Raw genomic sequence first — 15,240 nt, forward strand, 5'->3', positions numbered from 1 at the left:
AAAATTTATGTACATTTAATAGAATATAAATATAAATATATACGTAATATATATTTATAAAAATATATATTTGTCAATAATTTATAAATTATTGATTAAATTCAATAACCGATAGATAATGTTTACTTAATTCAATTAAATTAAAAGTGAACGTCTGAAATCTATTCAATGTTTTTAATTTACAAAAGATTTATTTTTTTGTACTTTCACTAAAATTTCAATAATTCATGTCGAATATACACAAAATATTATCTGAATATTATTATATAATAAACAATTATTAAAAAACATTATTCAATTAAAATGTGTTCTAGTTGAGCAATAATTTTTATTTTTGAAGACGATTTTTGAAAATTTTAATATTTATAGCTCAACAAAAAATGTTAATTCTTGAAAAGCCATGTCATTTTTGACAGTGGTCCTAGAAATATTATTTACAATTACAAATTAAGCGAACAAAACTAATAGAAACTAACTAAAATATCCGAGAAATAATAACGGATTTACCAAAGCTCTAGGTTGAACTTAAAAGCTCTTAATTTTCAAACTACATGAAATGCCTTTATTTCTAATTTTTGAAGCAAAACTACTTTAGGCGCGACTAGGAAGTAAATTTGTACAACTATTTCTATACGGGTCGATTGTGATTAGTCGTCGTGTCGAGTGAATAGAGATCTGTCGTTGTATCAACAAGGAAATCGTAATGTCATTAGATTTTAATGAGGTTACTTAGTAGTACAAATCTTGATTTAAAAAAAAATGCCAGAATCAGAAGAATATTTTACCATGTTCTTAAAAATAATAAAACAAATTAATCATTTTGCCGTGTACTAACCGTAACGTTATTGACTAGAAATTATTTCTATATTATTCGTAGTTTCTATAAATCTTTGAAGTTATTAAAATGAAATGTTTTTAGGCAAGACAGATATTACAGCTGTTCAAAGAATGAGATTATATCGCCAGCGAAAAAGCAAAAAAAAATACAAGTAGTCAATGAATGTATGTCAATTTTAATTACATGAAGTTCTTCAAACACAATTATTACATGATGAATGAAGTTGCAAAAACAATATTTCTTTAGGCGTTGTATAATATAATCCACTGTGTGTGTGAAAGAATATTATAGAATTTATTAATCAGCATTACATTTATTTCTCTAATGAAGGTTAATTTCCAAATGCTAATTACAATGACAAACCGCTCATGTCGTATTTGAAGTATGACTTTAATTACATTATCGTTTTTAAATATTATGCATATTTTTAGTGCTATTATAAATATATAATTTATAATTTATCATTATATAAATGTGTATAATGGTCAACACTAATAAATGTGTGCATCACGAGCATTACCATATTACTAATAAACATTATTCAAAATTGTTATTTGATGTATTTATTTTTACTTAAATGCCATCTTGTACAATTGCAAAACAGTTTTACTTCAATCGCGTGTGAACCTTACGCGCACTCTTTTTCAGATTTATGTTTGACGAAAAATAATTAGATTGAAATACATATTTGCATAATTTAATAAAAAAATTGCAGCTAAAAAGAAAAATAAACTAAAATTTTGAAGTGCATTTACTGAAGTGTTTCATCTAACTTCTCTTACAATTCGTTGTATATTTTATTTCTTGGATTTATATTTAGTGATTCATTTTACACTCATAATTTTATATTAATTTTTTATGTTCAAACATTTCGAAGCAAACGTCCTTGCTTAAAAAAAATTGTGAACATAACATCACTTTTGATTTCTGTGACATTTTAACATTTAAACGGTAATAACTCACAGATGACTAAACACATTCTATAAACATTTTGACTGTTTTATAAAGCTTTTTTCACATTAAACGACGATAACAATAATAAACTAGTGGTGTGTATGGCATCGTGCCTTAAGGCAAATTGCTGGAACTTCCCGTACCGTAACGAAATGTTCGAGGAATATTAAATGTTCTCAAATAGATTATTATAAATATTGTAACACTGTCTAATATTTGTAGGAATTATATAAACTAAATTGCAAAGTTGAAAATATTTGTTTACAGTATATTAGAACTTTAATCAGAATTAAAAATAAAATCTGAATTATTTTCGATATACACAATTTTTTTTTTAAAAGCAATTATTTTGTTAAAACAAGCAGAACGTTTTTTGAATCATTCAAATCGGATGCTTAGTTCTCTCAAAAACTGTCATTTTTTGCACATTTAGCTCTATATCTCCGAAACCGCTGGACTTGCCTTGACCAAAAATTAATAATCACCACTTCTCCCCGTCATTACAAATTAAATGTTTTTTGGATCGTACAAATCGGATGATCCGTTCTCTCAAAAACTCGATTTCTATTTTCTGCACTCTTTGCTCCGTATCTCCGAAACGGCTAGACCTGCCTTTGTCAAAAACTAACCAGCACATTCCCCTATCAATAGGAATCAAATGTTTTTTGAACCATTCATTCAGTTTATTCGTGCGCCCGAAAACCTAGACGAAAAATTGTATCCATACATACATACACACACACACATCCATTTTTTCTGAGGTATGCCAAAATGTTCAGAAACCTTCAAAACGTGAAAAAATGTAAAAATTTTCAATATCGTTAATAAGATATTAAACTATTGGTGTTTACTAAAATAATTGGTTTTAATTTTTTCCTTATCTATGGGTGTTTACTAAAATAAAATTCTGCTTAGTTTTGCAATACAATAATTTTTCTACCTTATTAGAAAAAATACTTTGATTCGAAAAATATTTATTGATGACCTGGTTTTAACATAGTTATTTAATAAGAAACAGAAACGATTTACATTTAAATTAAAAAAAATAAAATAATTGTTAGGCTAGTAATTCATATTAATTGTAATATATTATAAGCAAGCTAGAAATTAAAGTTGCTTAAACTTAGCTTTTGCTTAATTATTAATATCGAATTTAAATTATTTTATTATAGTTCAATTCGATTTTATATACATTAATATAATACGAAAAAACTATAATATTATATCAAATTCTATTATATTCGTGTGAAAAGAGTTTCATCGGTTGCCCATTTATATCAACACCTACTTTACAGAATATTTTTTACACATTGTGGGTCGAACAATAAAATTATTAAAATTCAATAACTCCAAATTACATATTTAAAGTGAGTCATTTGATTAAATTGCGTGAATTTAACGCATATTTCAAAATTGAAGCCCGAGGATGTAAATCTATTGAACTTTAAAAGTAGAATGACAAAGCAATTGGAATCTTATGAGAAAAAACTTTATATTGTGAAATAATTTGAGTATTATAATTGTATTCGTATTATTTGAGGATAATTAAAATAATAATAAAAATGTTAACTTGGTTCGTCTCTATTAGCACACTTCATGTCTGATTCCTCGTTTATTGTCTCTAATTGCACTCTCTATAATTTTCATCTCTATATGTCACTATTTGTATCTCACAATATATAATATACTCACACACATTATTCTTTTGTTATTCTATTTATACGCCATTGATAATAATAATATAAATAATAATGATAATGCATTATAATTATTATATAAAGACCATTCGCCCAGAAATTTCTAATAAATGTTTCCTGGCTATTTTTTCCCAAAATTTGACCATTTTAAGACTTTGGCCTAGTTTAGTAATGTAATTTAAAATAGATAAAGACTACCCTTATATTACACTTTTATTTTTATCCCTTTAAATTAATTTTGGTCCGTATAAACTTTTCTGGCAATTAAATATGGATATTAAATTTTGGAATCTACAATTGCAAAATGCATAACATTAAAATGAAATAAATTAACATATTATTATTTTGTTTGGTGACACACGATATCGCCCACAATCGATGATAAACCAATTAAGATATCAATAAAAATGTCGTAAATAGAATTTCAACAGACAATAAATATTTATATTTATTATAGATCGATTGATTTGAATAAATAATTTAAAAACGAACATAAGGAAATGCAAGAGTTTGTTGACTCTAAATAGAAAAATAATTATAAACATAAATATTTGTAAATAATTTTTACCAATCAATTATTTTACCATTACCTGATTAAATAAAATGTCAATATTTATTTCTAAAATATTTTTATGCCTCAGGTCTGAATATGAATCAAATACATACTCAAAATATTTTTATTTAATATCGCCTCTAAATGACTTAATTTTTGTTTTTTATACATTATAATGATGGTTTATATTTTTATCTAAATTTTAATAATTTAGTTCTCACAGCTTAATGTAATTTTTACGTTCTCTATTTATAGCCAGAGGGCTAAACTGACCTCCGATATATAAGAAAAAGGTTCTATTAAAGATAATGTCATATTTATGCTTATTAATTACTGTTAATGTTTTTTAAATATATTTTTGATACATCGAAGATTACATTCTAATGTGTAAATTATATTTGACTAGTTTCCTCAATAAAATTAATATTAATAGTAAAAACTTCAACGCAAGGTGATACAAAATTTATACAAAATCAGTACAATTTCCAACGGATTTTTTTATTAATTTTTGAATTAAAATCAGCTAGGGACAAAAATAATCTTTTACCATGGCTTTTAAATTTTTGAAGTCAGTACAGCTGTTTTTGTCCCAATTTTGACTCAAATAATGAGAAAATTACATAACTTTACAGAAAACGTAAGAATTACCTTCCAATCTGTATTAAGTAAATAAAATAGAAATATTCATCTTTCGTCTTTCACAACAAGAAATGTCGTCTTCATTTTCTGAAGACGACACCGTCGATTAATATTCTAATTATAGTTTTAAATGGATTTTAAATTTCGTTCGAAATGAATAAAGAAGCCGCTAATGATTAAAAAATAAAAAAAGTGTCAACGAACGTTATTATGAGATCGATATGGAGAAAGTCTGTGGATCGAATTTGTGAATGAAAGTCTATTCAGACATTAATTGCAAATAAATTTGTTTGGATTAGGAATTTGCCAGAATGGTGAAATATGGTTTGCAAAATTTAGTAAAATGCAAAGTATATGCATAATCGTATGCAGAAATATTATATCCGGAGAATGTAATACAAATTTATTCTGAGTGATATTTTCCCTTAAGGCAAGTTGCAAAAACATCCCAAAAGATGTAATAATTGACTTAATCAACCGAAATTGAGATTTAGAGCTTCAGAAGAAATTTTCAGTCGAAAAATATGTTTTGTTTTGTTAAGGATTTTCAAACAGTACTATTTGTCTCCTGAGAGCAATATGTCGTAAGAATCAAGATGATGGCTGGTTATACATCTTTTGCCCTCTACTTTCAAATATCGTTGTTCTTAACTTGTTTTTGATTTATTTATTACCACTAACTAAGCTAAAAAAAATCCTATACCTCTTAATTTTAATTTTTAACTTCGAAAATCGAAAATGTAATTTTTGCATATCTTTACGTTTCAGGGGTTTCTGAATATTTTGGCATACCTCAAAAAAAAATGGACGTGTGTGTATGTGTGTGGTGCATCCACGATTTCGGGCGCATGAATTAACCAATTTAATAATTCAAAAATCATTCGATTCACATTGATAGGGAGATGTTCTGATTAGTTTTTGGCAAAAGCAGGTCCACACATTTCGGAGATACGGAGCAAAGAGTGCAGAAAATAAAGTTTTTGAGAGAACGGAGTGTCTGATTTGAATGATCCAAAAAATATTCTATTTGTATTAACATAATGAAGAATTGATAGAATTTTTTTGCAACGGCAGGTCCAGCGGCTTTGGAGATTCAAAAAAAAAAAATAAAAAATGCAATTTAGCAATCGATACTAATATTTTTACAGTGGATATAGATAAACCGACACGAATGGGTATCAAAAACTCAAAACAATCAAAAAACAATCTGTTTTGAAAAAGGTCAGTATTTTCAAAAAATTTCTAATTTTTCAAAAAAAAATTTTTTTTTTTTGTATTTATTTTTCATAGCAAGCTATACAAAGTACATTCAGCTACATATGTTACAGTTATATATTAATTGTCTGCGTGAGAAAGAAAAAAAATATATAATATCCAAAAAAGGCATTTTTTTAAAACTTTCTCAATATCTCACAATTTCCAAAAATATTCAAATGATTAAGAACTCAAAAACACTTAAAATTCAAAAAAAAAAAGATAAATAAATTCAGTTTTAGAAAAAGGTCAGTATTTTCAAAAATTTTCAGATTTTTCAAAAAAATATATGCAAAAAAAGCATTTTTTTAAATTCTCTCAATATTTTTCAATATCAAAATATTTCAACAATCAAAATCACTTAAAAAATCAAAATTCTCAAAACAAATTTTTCTTTTCTGAACTTTTCAATTATGGTACGCGAAGTTCAGGCAATTTGCCTTAAAGCAAGATGCCGTACACCACTACATAGTTTTTTCAATTACCACATAAAAGTTTTTTTTTATAAAAATACATTTTACAAAATGACTATTTATCCGGAACATCTTCCGGATTGCATAATTTTTGCATCGTATTACGCAATCGACATAAACATTTATTATTCTACTTCCGAATATTTATTTTAGTTACATAATAACTGTTTTATAAATTCATGTCGATTTTGTCAAAGATCGCAATAAATTTGGAAAAAATGTGGGTCCAGTGTTACGCACAGTTTTTGTATAATAAACTGGTGCTTTATGGAAAGTCGAATCAAATTTTAATTTTAAATTTGGAGATCTCGTTTTTAGAGATACATATTACGTGAATGGAATTGAATTATTTAGAAAGGTTGTTTATTGAAATAATTAAAATAGACCCACCACACTTGTTAATATTTTTATTAATTTTGCGAAGGCGAAGGTTTGTTTTGCCAGAAAAACAATAATGTAATTAAAGTCATTCTTCAAATATGACATGATCGATTTGTCATTGTAATTAGCATTTAGAAATGAACCTTTATCAGAGAAATGAAGTAATTCTGAACTAATAATAAATTCTATGATATTTTGTAACAACGCCCACACAAATATTGTTTCCACAACTTCACTCATTATGTATGTAATTGTGTTTCAAGAACTTCATGTAATTAAAATTGACATACATTCATTGACTGCTTGTATTTTTTTTTTCGCTAGCGATATGATCTCATTCTTTGAACAGCTGTAATTTATTTCCAATTTGACCACAAAATATCAAGAATATATAGATCAAATCAATGGATCCTTATTTTCTAAAATGTAAATACAAATAATCTTACCTTAACTCCTGCACCTATGAATCAAACTTGAATAATTATTTCACAGCCAAAGAATTTCCTAATTTCCAAATTTTACATTCCAGAATAATTTTAAGTATCCAAGAGAATGATTTGGCATAAATCGAAAGTTGAAATACCAATTTTTGAACTTTTACCACTTCTGATTTTATCTGAAATAAATGAACAAGATAGATTAGAATCAGATAGAACTGATATTATAAATTGGAAGTGATATTTAAAGTTGCAACAGACAAGAGAAATATGTTACTTATCTTATAAATAATTTCTTGATTTCTTATCCTTGACAATATTCGTTAATAACAAATATCATTTACGGCTACGATAAAAAGCTTGTTTCCTTGTTTATTGGAAAATCCTTAAAGGGCCATGCAAAAATGATGTTTTGAAATTAAGAAAAAAAAAAACTCTGAAAAATACATAAAGTTTTAAAACCAAATCGAAATATAAGAATAACAATAAAATAAATCTTACCTGTTTAAAAGCGAGCTTTGATAAAAGCTTTCTAGATGTACTATATCAAAAAATTAATAGACATTGTTCATTGAATTTAAATAAGAAATATTCCAAAATCTAATTTTATAAAAATATAGTCGTTATTGGCTAAGAATTATATTGCAAAATTAATTACTGTCTTTGTTATACATTGTTATTTATTTATTATAGAAATATATTGCTTATTTTGTTATAATTTAAGATAGAGTCCTTAGTCATCCATAGAAATCTTCATACAAATATAAATTTGAAATTAGACAAACCTCCTACAAACATAATTCATTTGTTATTACTGTTTTTATATTATTTTTATTTTAACTTTTTTCATTTTATATTCAATTTATTGTATTTTTTCTTTTTTTTTGCACATATCAACTTTGTAAATAAGACATTAAAGTCTTGTTTAATAAAAATAAATTATAACAAAAAAAAAAAAAAAATCAAAACCAAATCAAAATTTAAAAATAATAATAAAATCAAACTTACCTTTTAAATCATTATCTATTGAAAGAAACTTTAAAAGAACTTCTCGATTTAAAATAATTAAAAATGCAAAACAATAGCCACATAATTCAAAAATATGCTATTTTGCAAAATATAATTATTATTAGTTATTAAAATTGTTGCAAAATTGCAAACAATTTGTAATAACTAAATGGAATAATTTGGAGAAAGAAAAATTTGGTCTTAAGAAAAATTTATAAATAAAAACAATAAACATTTGTAATTAAAATAAAAATAATAATTATACATTTTGTTGCCGAATATTTTAAAAGTTTCTAAAAAATTTCTCAATCAATGGCAATTCTGAATAAAATATAAACATCATTGGCTTTGTTATTAAAACTTTAAACAATTTAAATTTATGTCCAAACAATTTAAAAAAAATCTTTCCTGATGTTTCTGCAACTAAAGAAACTTTGGAGTAGCAAATGAGAATGTATATTTTTTAGAAATTCAATATATATATATATATATATATTATATATATATATATATATATACATAATACATATATACCGGGTGTCCCAGAACTCAACGTCAAGCCAAAACTGGGTCCTGAAAAAATTTAGAAGAAAAATTATTTCACCTTGTTTGAAAATTATGAGCTTTCACGTTCAACCTAAAGCTTTGGTGAAATTATGGCCATTTGTCGGTTATTGTGGTTAATTTTTATTAATTTTCTTCATTTAAACTTTGGAACAGTAACCATGAATAACGTTTCTAGGACCACAGTAAAAAATAATACCACAATTGTCCCAAGTTTTCAAGAATTCATACTTTTTGTCCTCCTTACAAAAAAAAAACGTACTACAGTATATCAGCAAGTTTTTGATAGTTTCATAATAAAAACGAATCGATTAAAAAAAAAGTAAAAATCTAATAACTCACTAATTTTTTCTAGTGCTGTGTTATCCCAGGAAACCTTGCCGAAGAAAACATAGCTTGGAAGTAAATCGAAAATCGACGGATTTTCAATACATTACAATTTTATTTATGATGAACAGAGTGAAGAATTTTTCCAGCAACTCTGTTCACATAATAATTAATAAATCACATATAATAATTAATAAATGATAACTTCATCTATTAAAATCCGCAAAACATAACTTTATAAATTCATTTATAAAAAAAATATACATTATATATAAACTAATTAGGCAAAAATGATTTTCAGAATTCCATTTTTTTTCATAAGGTAGAAATTTCTTTGAAAAATTGTAAAAAGTTCTGTCAAAAAATAGATTTGTAATAAAAGATTAAATAATTTTTACATGATTTCATCAGGTAACAACATTTCTAAAACATAACTCTGTAATTTCATTTAGGAAAAACATTTTACACAAGAAGTAATTCTAGAATAATTTTCAGAATTACATACTTTTTTCATCAAGTAGAAATTTCTATGGAAATATTTATCCTTTCAGCTGCAAAAAATAGATTAGTAATAATAAGTTTTAAATTTTTACATGACTTCATCAGGCAACAAAATTCCTGAAATATAACTTTGTGAAATCATTTATAAAAAACATTCTACACTCGAATTGATTCTAGAATTGACATTATTAAATACGAGAAAATCCTAGTATTTGACTTTAAGGTTAAAAATAATTTTCAGAATTTAATATTTTTTTCAAGTAGAAATTTCTATGGAGATTCCTATATTTTCAGCTTCAAAAAATAGATTTGTATAAAGAATTTTCTATAGAGTTTTTTACAATTTCAGCATCAAAAAATAGATCTGAAATAAAAAGTAATAAATTTTTTAAATGACTTCATCGATTAAAAAATTCCTGAAACCTAACTTTGTAATTTCATTTATGAAAAACATTCAAGACAACAAAACCAAGACAAAAATAATTCTCAGAATTTCATATTTTTTTCAAGTAGAAATTTCTTTGAAGATTCTTATATTTTGTGCCATTTTTTTAATACAATATTACAATTTTTTTGATATAATAAAAAATTGTGTAATATAATCAGTATTTTGAAATATAAGAATATAAATATAAAATTTAATTCTGGAATTATTTTGTAAAAATTACTAATTACGGTCATTTATATTTTCTAACAAATTTCATTAAATTCTTCAGAATTTTTCATAAAATTGGGTATGATTTAATTTAAAACAAAAATATTATAAATATAATATTTAGTAATAAAAGTATTTTTTAGAAAAATATTGAAGACTTATCAATCAATCTAAATAAAATAAAATAAAATCATATCTGAATCAAACGTTCAAATGTAGTTACTTAAATAATGCATTTTTATTATATTTAACTAGGATTCCACAAAATCAATGATAAATATGGATCATCATCATCATCATTACAATAATAGACTTTCTTATATATTTATAATCAATTTCAATCTGTATCGATACAATTATTAAATAAACAATTGCAAAACTATTCAACAATTGTACATCATGAATAGTGATACATTTCAATTAAAAAAAAATGTATGCATTTGTTATATTTTTTCAACACAAATATATATATTATTCTGTTTATATATATTTATATATAGAGTTGTTAGTAATTGTGACAAGTAAAGCAATAATCTTATTTGTAAGTTCAAATACGACCATTTAAATTTTAGTTTTATGTACACAATATTACAATTTGATTTTTTGTGACAGAAATATTCAGATCTGGTAAATGATATATATATATATATATATATATATATATATATATATATATATATACTTTTAGATTCAGTATTTATCCACAAAAGCTACAACAATATAGCAGGTGCTTCAAAAAACCCTAAATAATCTTATTTTTAGAACACTGATGGCAAATATCTTACAAATTTCACCTAAAATTGACAAATTTACAAACAGATTGGTCAATTGGTGATGGTAATGGTGCAGATCTAAAAATTTCATCTAATGTAAAAGAATTTCTTCTACTGAAGGTAAAGGACGTCCATCCTAACCAAGTTCCAAGTAAGTATATTGTTTTTTGTTATTCTAATTCGAAAACAAAAATGTCTACGACATTCGATCGAGTTAAAATCTTTGAATACTATCACATTCTACGAATGAAGTAAATAAATATTGTTTTCTCGAAAAAAACGACATTTACAGTAGTTGACATAAATTCTTACACTAACAACATTCGTTCTGATTTTGGAGTAAAAAAAAAACAATTTTTTCCCCCAAAATCCATATCCATTCGCTAGCTACCAATTAAAAAAAATCCTCACAATAAATTTGCTTTGTACATTATTTTTTTAATATGAATATCGATAATATAAATACTATTTATCATTTTTTTTGTTTTGTTTTACAAACATTATCTTATGAAAAAATAAGACTCTTCTTTCATACGTTATTTTATTTAATAAACAACGTGTTAATATATTATTTAATTTTAATATATTAGATTCTTAACGTTTTTTTTTTAATGTAAATCCATCTATGTAATTTAATTTATTTATACATTAATGCAAGTGTTGTGTGTTGTTTTAAAAAAAAATATTTCTAGAGCAAAGCTTAGAATTAGATATTATTTTGTTGTTTAATGATTAATAAATATAATAATAATTAATAATACTTATACAAACACCTTTGATTAATTTTTTGGTAAACCTGATGAAGGACAAAAAAATAATGAAAAACAAAATTTACTCTTATATATATATATATATATATATATATATATTTATATATTTATATATATTATAAATTTGTTCCAAATTAAAAAAATGCAAACTTGTCCATTGTTTGCGATCGCAACAGAAGAATGCAATTTATGAAAACAAAAATATCAAAAAATTAATAAATAACCCTTTCCAATCGCGAATTGCGAATTTAATACAATTTTGTCGCCGGAGCGGTGGCATCCGAGTAGAAAGGGTTAAAATAAAATATTCATAGAATAAAAAATACACAATTTTGATCCGTTTACATATCTTCTGGATAGTTTAAATCTCCATAAAAAACGAAATTTAACGAACAAAAAAATCCAAAGAAGCTTTAAATAATCATTTTTGATGGAAGAAAATTCAAATAAAAAAGTAAAAAAACGAAAGATTTAAGTCTGAAATTAACACGTTTCAATTTCCACCAAAACAAAAGTATTACGGAAAATAATAACAAACTTACACCTGGAGTGGCTGAAACGTTTTTGAATGAAATGTTGGTTGTTAATATTCCTGGTCAGCCTCCAAATGTCCTTTGTCAATCTTGATATATCCTTGGTCGACCTTGAAATGACCTTGGTTAACCTTGAAATGTCCTTGGTCAACCTTCAAATGTCCTTGGTCGACCTTCAAATGACCTTGGACGATCTTCAAATGACCTTGGTCAACCTGTGGACACTTCTGGTCAACCTTTGAACATTCTTCGTTTTGATTTCTCGTTGATGAAAATCCTGGACTATCTTATAACCATAATAACACCAAAGATTTTAATTCAGTGAATTTATGATCCCATAAGAAATTTAAAAAAATCATCAATAATAACTCGTGATTTGAAATTTAGTGAGATTGTGATCCAACAAATTCATGATGCAAAATAGCATTTGCAAAATTTCAAGAATTTTTGAATTTATCCTAGATAATCAACAAAAACTATGATGATTAAAAATGACAAAATCTATATAATCATAAATCCTTATTCATTTATCCTTTACGAAAGCCAATTTTCCAGCTTACATAAAAATTAATCAGTGGCTTACAGGCGTCATAATATTATCGTTCATACTCACTACCATCACTTTACTTCAAATATATATGTATATATAATATATTAAGAACAAAAATGCACCAAACTAAAATTAATCACAAAAGGATTAAAAGTCAAAGATAATTTAAGGAAATAAATTATCATCTTGTTGAACCGAATTCATAGTTTTCTTAAATTATATTTCCGAATAAAGTTGGAATCGAAATGATAAAATCAAGCAATAATTTTAATATTTAGTGCATTTTATAAAGATTGTCAAGAATATTATTCGCATATAAAAAATATTTAAGGTGTTGATGGAATTGGAGCTTTCTTGATCACAAAAATCTGGGTAAACTTACTGAATTATAAGAGTTGTAAAATGGAAAATTAATGTGTATACAGATTTCTATGATATATTCGATAAATTTTGCTCATCAGTAATATATTTGTAAAAACTGTACTAGGTCCAAGTGTTAAATGGTTCTTTCCTGATCAGCAGAATAAATAAATCAGACCAAATAAATTTTGAAATACAAAAAGAAATTAAATTTGAAGACTTCTATAAAGTTGACCGATTGATAAAAAATCTTGATCAGTAATATTTTTGTAATGCAAGATGAGATTCATACATTCCAAAAATTATCATAGGTCCCAGATGTATTTGTTTAGTCTCTAATTTAGCTTTAAATATTTTTTTGCAAGTTTCCTGATTCAAGGAAGAAAACCCGAAGACAATGTTTGAATGAAAAAAAAAACAACTCCCAATTCAAAATTGTAGTCGTGTGTAACACGTTGACTGCCAAGACAATATTAAAGAGTCTTGTCCGAAAATGACTGTCTACAATCTGTTTATTATATCGTTACGTCGTAGGTGGCGCCAAAGATATGACGCTATCTACAAGTTATTTGGTTGGCAGTCAACGTGTCGAAAAATAAATAAAAATAAACGAGTAGGCAGTCAAAACGAGATATGAACATAACTTTAACCATTTGCTTTTGGGTTATTTAACAGGTATCAGTACTGAATTTAACACATGAAGCATATTTAAAAATAATGCTGTTATAACATTCATCAAGATCTCATTCCATTTTAAACGCCTATAAAATATAAAATAACCAGGTCAAAAAATACATAAATACATTGGGTTTCTCTCATATATTTTGAACTATAATAGATAAAAATTAATCCACAATCTTACTTGATAATAAAATTACGACTTTCCATAAAATATAAAAATTTTATGTATGAGAAAATTGCCAAATATAAAATTTCAAGGTGAGTTAAAGTAGCCTTTTACATTAATGATTCCGAACTTTTATTTTCAATTTTTTCAACAAAAATTGATGAAAACGCACTTAACAATAGCTCTATGCTTCACGCTATTTTTTTTTTATAATTATGAAAAAAAATAACGAAAAAAAATAAACGAGTAGGCAGTCAAAACGAGATAACTCTTAGTAGGCGCTCTAGAAAGTACTGCATTATAACTTATTTGGTTGGCAGCCAACGTGTCAAAAAAAACTTCTTTTCAAACATCTTATACATAAGCACGAATAATATCCTCAACTATCCCAAACCAAATAGCTTTCGTCATAAACTTAAAAAAAAAGTCATCCACTCTCATCCGCACTTCAAAAAAGCTGCCAGACACTTCCTCACTCATCATCCCCAATCTTAACCTAATTTTTAATATTTATATCTATATATATATAGCTCTAATTAAATTAAATTAAATTAAAAATTAAAAAATAAAAATAAAAACACAATAATCGCCATCCCCTCTCAGCAACCACCAGTCCTCCTCCTCCATAGATTTTATTGAATAACGCAGCATTTGCATTTGGGTTTTTTCTTCAGAACCACCAGCTCGGCCTGTTGGGGCGTCGACTGTTGGGGCACGGTGCCCCTCTGGACCGCCACTGGTGAACTGGCCCCCCCTTTTGCAGGACTCGTCGCCGCTGTGCCGTTTTTGCCAGTTGGGGATGAGGCTGTTGCAGGGACTGCACTAGACAGCGTCTGGTGGTAGGTAATTGGAGGAAATAGTAGAAAGTTTGAGAAATTTGGGGGCTTAGAAAGCTAATGGTGATAGATGATAGTTGAATGATGGTTTGTGGGATTTATGAATGTTTGGTGTGAAGCGAATAGATTGGATAGTAGATGAAGAAGATTAAGATTTCATAAATTCAATTATTAATATACTTAATTATAATCTCAATAGTATTATTACAATTTCAGAAATAAATATCGGTAAAAATACTTTTTGAATAAAATTGTATTCACATATTTTTTTATTATCCATACGAGTACGT

This window comes from Ctenocephalides felis, unplaced genomic scaffold (assembly GCF_003426905.1).
Source record: "Ctenocephalides felis isolate EL2017-DRISC unplaced genomic scaffold, ASM342690v1 CF-g0.4_SCAFFOLD_03573, whole genome shotgun sequence".
Taxonomy (NCBI): Eukaryota; Metazoa; Arthropoda; class Insecta; order Siphonaptera; family Pulicidae; genus Ctenocephalides; species Ctenocephalides felis.